The sequence below is a fragment of the Pseudochaenichthys georgianus genome, chromosome 7 (assembly GCF_902827115.2).
Source record: "Pseudochaenichthys georgianus chromosome 7, fPseGeo1.2, whole genome shotgun sequence".
Classification (NCBI taxonomy): domain Eukaryota; kingdom Metazoa; phylum Chordata; class Actinopteri; order Perciformes; family Channichthyidae; genus Pseudochaenichthys; species Pseudochaenichthys georgianus.
The window spans coordinates 30387359-30394152 of record NC_047509.1 but is presented as its reverse complement, the minus strand read 5'-3'; the positions used below and the strand labels follow the sequence as shown (position 1 = coordinate 30394152).

Below are 6794 nucleotides of genomic sequence, written 5' to 3'. Positions count from 1 at the left end.
AACAGACAGAGAACCCGAGCTGAACCAACAACGACCTGAGGCATCCAGGACCATCTCCACCTGAGGCATCCAGAACCAAACCAGCATGCTGACAAAGAGGCAAACTCTCGTCGGTCCCTCAGACAGGACATGAAGTTCCAAACTGAGCCACGAGATTTGGCACAAGAGCAGAGTGTGGGACATGAGAGCGGAATACGCCCTCCATGCAACAGCGTAGAGACTGAAAAGGAGGAGATGAAATGCAAAGCAGTTGGGCCACTGGAAAGAGTTACAGCAGAAGGATTCAAGAGCGGATGGACTGAGGAGAAGACAGGACGGAGGAGAGGACAGAACCAGAGGAGTTGGCATTGGCCAGCAGAACGTGAGGGGGTCGTGGCTTGACAACCAGAGGGGGAGAGAAGGAAAACGGGAGTGAGTGAGTTTACACATAAATACACTGAGGGTAGAACATATTATTCAATCTTTTCATCATATAAACAAATTATTCTTTAAGAGATTCTTATTCATGTGCGAATTTGGGGAAGATTTAATTTGTTACAATATAGATCTACAGTTTAAAGGGATAGTTTTAATAACCACTCTATAAAGGCAGACAAATCTTTATTTGTATGGAAAATGTTAAAGGTAGAGCTAGTACCAAGCCAAAGATAGTATTCCAATCTAGAGTATTGATTTCACCATTGTAGCATGGATATTACCTCAGGAGAACTGTTAAGGTGGAAACAACATTTGTTTGTCGTCCAAGATGTAGAGTTTTAAAAAGAAACTAGGCAAGAGCGATTGCAAATTTTAATTTTGAAAAACTAGTATATTTGGATCACTCATTTTAATGGTGCATATTTTTGACAACAAATATCGTTCAAGGAGAAGGGGTCGCTCAACCCACCCTGCAGATGTTTTAAATCTTACTTGCAGCTTCAGAGGGAGCGCACGGCACCAGAGTATGAGTTTTAAAAGACAAGTGCCACCACCTCCTAATGCTCATCCATTTAATCAGTGATGACCTGACATTTAGAGATGTTATTTAAAGGAGAAACATATCTGCCATAAGTGAACATTCCTAAATTGAACTAATTATCACATGCTCGGGCACCCAAGTTTCCACACACTGTAAAAGGAGTTAGCATGGTTCTTCAAGGAGACCAGAATTGAAGATAAATTAGTATAATGAGTGATTGATATTCCACCGGTTTTCACACCATTTCAGGGACTTTATCACTGCATTAAAACAGACCACCCAAAGCCACCAAGTAGGAACTTTTAAGTGATGAAATTCTACAACTGTTGTAACTGACCAAAATCTTCTCCCAGAAATGACAGTCTTGAATGCCGTACCCCAGAGTAGATTTTTGGTGGTATCGTGGAACTAAAACCTTGTACTCAGTCTTGCCACAGGATTGGACTGGGACCTGTGCACTACCACAGCCAGTGATGTTTTTTATGTAGTTAATCAACATGGCAAAACACCCAGGGGGAGTTTAGGCTTCACAGTGTACAAGGATAACATAGGGGGGCCCAGGAGAGGCCTAGATGTTGCATTTACATGTCCTAACGTACCGATTGATCACGACGGCCTCTTCTAGAGAACATATAACTTTCATACCTTAAATGGTATGAAAGGAGGGAGGGTACATTTCTCATGAGGAGACAGTTACAAATGCTAGCAGAACAAGACGACCCACCCATATACAGATGTTGATGAAAAGATGAGATTGTTCAATGAATGTCCAGCTGATGTGGAGTACTTTAAATGATGAAATCATGTGAAGAAGTGAGCAAACTAAAATGCTAAAATGGAGTGAATCCATTTAAATGTACTTTATACTATTCCAAGATAGTTTATTTTATTCTTTATTATGCTCTACTATTCTAATATGGTGGATCTCATGTTTTATAAATCATTGCTATTCTAAAATGGTTTGTTTCTTTTCACTTTGTAAAAACAAGTGCCTTAACACTGAGCGTGGTATGAGAAAGGTTTCTGTGAAAGGAGGGAGGAAGAAATGTTCTGATACCAGCCATTGCTGCTATTTTGAAGAATGATATTGAATGATATTGAATGTTAACACTAGAAGTTATGCATAAGGGAACACTTTATGTTTGAACACAGTCAAAGTATGTTTTGTATTTTTGTAAAGTTGAGGCTATTTGAACCATTCCATTTTGATTGTATGTTTTTGATATGAGTTATGTACTATGCAAAGTTCAGATGAAGAACTCATTGATTTCAGTATTATACACACCTTTTAGGTGTGTAAGGAGGGACTGTTAGCAATTAAAATCAATGTTTATGGCATAAAGTACCTTAAACATACCGTCAGTTTAAATGCTGCTTTATACTGAAAAACCAGAAGTTCTTGTGCACAACCATAGAGTGTATGTATAAAGTGCACAACCAGTTGTTAAGCTTTTATTCTGAAAATCCTTCATCTCCGGTTAGCATTAGCATGTGGCTAATATACCATTTACTATAGAGGTGAATTTAGCAGCGAAATGACATGGAGTGATGCACAACCGAAACCTACTGATTAACACTACAACTAATTGAACCAAGAGATTATTATTGCTGAATAATAAATGAAGGTACAGTTTATTTGAATACATTATTGTTTACAGACGTGGGTAGCATGTGACAACTTCCGGAACGACCGGAAACAAAGCTGCCGTGAAGTATTTCCTGTATTTTTTGGAGTATGATTACAGTGTTTAGAATGTGTTAAATGAAAAGTCATGAAAGAGTTAAGGAGGAGAAAAGGCGTGTCTAGTTATACAATATGTAAAATGTCGAAATCCTCCGTTTAACGCAATATCGGACACAGAAGAACGAGGGTGGAAGTCTCCTACGTCACCACAGCCCCTAGAGAGGAAGAGCAAACAGCCAGCAAGCGGGAAGGACGAATAACTATTTGTAGCGACAACTGTGCTGAACTCAATTGGGAGAACAAACTAAGTGAAGTCAAAGAACAAGTTAAACACCGGGAGAAAAAATACAAATTATAAATCAAGAATAAACATAATAAAATCATTCATCAGCAAGATCCTTTTTCCAGCAAACATCTTCCCCCACCAGCCCAAATAATTATGCAATTAAACAAACAGTGTGTCAATTTGGTGTGGGGTACAACAAGGGAGGTTGCTAAACGTAATTTGTTATTTAAGAGTAGGGAATATGGAGGCCTGGGAGCCATAGACCTGGGCATTAAACTAAAAAGTACCTTTGTAAAAAACATCCCGGCTGCAATCGATAAGAAAGCACCTTGGGTTGAGGATGGAGAAATGGGATGGAAGAAAAGAAGAGGCAGAGCTAGAAATGGACCCTATTACAAGTTACTTTATGGTGACTTCACAACTGAAGTTCAGCATTTAGAGATTGATTGGATCGGACTACCGAATAGAGTAATTTTTAAAATGATAAACGATTTCAAATATGGAGGTGTTATAGCATACAAAAATCTAACACCTGACGAAGGTAACGAAGTCTTGAAATTAGTAAAAAGTAAACAGTTATCGGAGAGCATGAGAGACGTGAGGTGGCTGATATCAGTCAACAGACTTGCGGTCAGAGCTGTGGTTTCATGGAGCTGCTATGTGAAAACTAGAACATGCCCCATGATTAACTGTGAGGAGGACGAGACTTTACAGCACCTCCTCATGGACTGCTACAGAGCCCAGGACGTGTGGTCGCTCCTACGGGGCATCGGGTTAGACTTCAATGTAGAATATGTCTCAATCAGTATTGTATTCTGGATGAGGGGATGGACAATAAACACAGGGACCTTTTTAGCTGGTAATTTGTATCACATGTATGAAATCTGGAAGACAAGGTGCAAAATGGTACTAAATCAGACGATCATAAACAGTGGCACCATCGTGAAACAAATACTTACTGAACTAAGGAGAAGAAAAACCCTGGACAAATCCCAGACTCAGCCATGGGGTGTTTTTAGTCTGTGACCGAGCTGAGTCTCATTGGAATATAAACGTGCTCTCTTTATGTTATTTATATATGTATTCATTGTGTTTTATGTGTATTATTAATGTAACTTGTGTATATCATGTACTGCCCAAATAATATAAAATAAAGTTTTCTAAAAAAAAAAAAAATAGGAAGGAACGAATGCTTGTGAGGTCTCTTCTGCACGGCCACCACTGGGAGAGGAAGCTGCAACTTTCTCTCCTGACTGAACAATCTCTCCTGCTTGTAACATTACCGTGCCTTTTTATTAATTAAAGTACCATTTGAACCTTCTCAGAGACTCCATTTAGTCTCCTTTAAAGCTTCTCTCTTGGACGCGAGAATAACGAACATAGATAACAAATGCCAAATAAACTTTCATAACAGTGTTGTGAGGCCAAACAGTGTAAATTCATACCGAAACACATTCACTGATGGGGATGGGGGATATTTATCAGCTGCTTGTGTGACAGTCAGACAGTGAATACTTTACAGCGGCCGCTGCCGTGAGTTAACGGGAGAATAAACTCCGGTGGAAGAGCAGCGCTGCAGCCAGAACTGGCCCTACCCAATAAGCGACATAAGTGGCTGCTTAGGGCCCCGCAGCCACTAGGGGCCCCATAGCAAAAACATTTTATTTTATTATTATTTTATTATTATTTAGTTGATACTCATAATGTTCCCCTTCACGAACATCTTTAGTAAAAGGCGAAAGATGTATTGTTCTGAAGAGAAATAAGAGTGTACTTCCATAGCAAACATTTTAAGCATGAAAAATAATCTCAGTACACCGTCGCCGTGTTGTAGGAGCAAACACAGTAGTGGTGGCTTAAAGCCCACCTCTGCTCCGCGCCGTCCGTTAGATGAGCCTGGTCAGATTAATAAGAGAAGGATTCAAAACACTGGCATAAAAGTTAAATCTATTCGGTTCCGAATAGATTTTAAACTCCTTTTATTTGTTTTTAAGGCCCTAAACGGGCTGGCTCCGGCTTATATAGCTGACTTAATCCAGCGATACACCCCAGCCAGAGCTCTAAGGTCTGCCGACCAAATGCTGCTGGTAGTGCCGAAAACCAGGCTAAAAACTAGAGGGCACCGAGCCTTCGCAGCAGCTGGTCCCAAGCTCTGGAACACTCTGCCCTTACCTGTGAGGTCGGCCCAGACACTAGGGGCTTTTAAATCCTCTCTAAAAACACACTTTTTCTCTGGCCTTTTAAAAGTGAGCAGCATGACATTTTTCATTTTGTATTTTAACTGTGTCTGCCTTTATATTTGTTGTTTTAGCACTTAAATGCTACAAATTGCAATATGTTCCGTATATTTTTTATTCATGTACAGCACTTTGGCGACCGAAAGTTGTTTTAAAATGTGCTTTATAAATAAACTTGATTTGATAACAATAATCTGATTTTAATGGTAAAAAACACCAATACAAGTTACAGAGTACTCTGGACTCCCAGTTATACTGCTGTGCGATACAGGTATCGGGACCAGCCAGTCAGAAACAGGGGGCATTTTGCATGAATAAACAACAGTATATATGGACATATTTGGGGCGGAGATGTGTGTCCGTCCCATTTTACTCCTAAGCGAATAAGAGAGTCCGTGGGTAGGAGTTGAGTCGGTTGCTCACTCCCCTAGGTGTTCTTACTGGTTGGATTCACTTTGGGTCGGACCCAATACAGCAAATCAGAGTTCTGGGAAAAAGTATTTTCTTCTGAACAGAGCGTGAGAGCCTCGGAACTATACAAGGTCAGAATCACTTTTTATCTTACATCTGGGTTAACTCCTTTACTTTCCCAAGGAACATTTCACACAAACTATTCCTTCCCAAACAATCAAACATTGTACACAGATTATTGGTATCAAACATTGTACACAGATATATTGGTGCTTGAGATTATATTGGCCCCGGAAAGAACTTTGAAAAGAACATGTTAGTGTTTAATTAATTTAGTTAATATGCCTATATTGCCTACTCTCAAAATCATCATCGTCATCATGCATTGATTGTATTGACTGGCACTGCTACTGCTGCACTGGCGCTGCGCTAGTGAGTGAGTGAAGCAAGGCCGTACCATGGAGCCAACATTGGGGGGGGACCAAAAATGAAATCAACATTTGAATACTAATTTCCTGCCATTCTTTTTTTTTTAAATTCTCTTTTTATTCAGCTTTTCACATGTTTACAGTCATAGATAATACAATATTCTCTGTAAGCCTTCTGTATTTAACAGTAAAATCACAAATCAAACGTGCATATTTTGGGATAATACAGATGCAGGCCTCACTGACCGTCAAACATGCTATAACATAGAAAGAACATAAACACGAACAGGGTTATGGGGTGTACCTGCAACTTATTCAAACAAGGGGGGCATTGAAATAAAAATACTAAAACAAAAATATATAAAAGTCCCTTCTAGACAAATGATGGTCGTATTGGTGTACATATATTATCCATTTTTCCCATCTTGACAAAAACATTCCCTGTTGCAGTCTCAAAGCAAGGGTTATCCTTTCCATCTTAAAAATATCATACACAATGTCAATCCACTCATCCAAGTAGGTTTTCCTGGTTTTAACCACATTCTGGTGATGGCCTTCTTGCAGCAGCACTCAGGATTCGAAACAGATATCTATCTTCAGAGGAAACACTTCTGGTGGTAAAGCACCCAATATAACGATTCAAATTTAATGGAATGTCTACTGAACATTTTTTTTTTTGTTAAAACGCCAAAAAAATCTGAGCTTGTGTGCATACATTTACATTGTATAAAATATCCACGTAACTGTGAACCAAATGTACACTGGTATAAAATATCCACGTAACTGTGAA

At 39.4% G+C, this 6794-nt stretch overlaps 1 pseudogene; it reads right to left on the bottom strand.

Annotated features, from left to right (window-relative positions):
• Nucleotides 1-4596: 4596 nt before the first annotated feature.
• LOC117450186 (U5 spliceosomal RNA) lies at nt 4597-4700 on the bottom strand (annotated as a pseudogene).
• Between the last annotated feature and the right edge of the window lie 2094 nt (nt 4701-6794).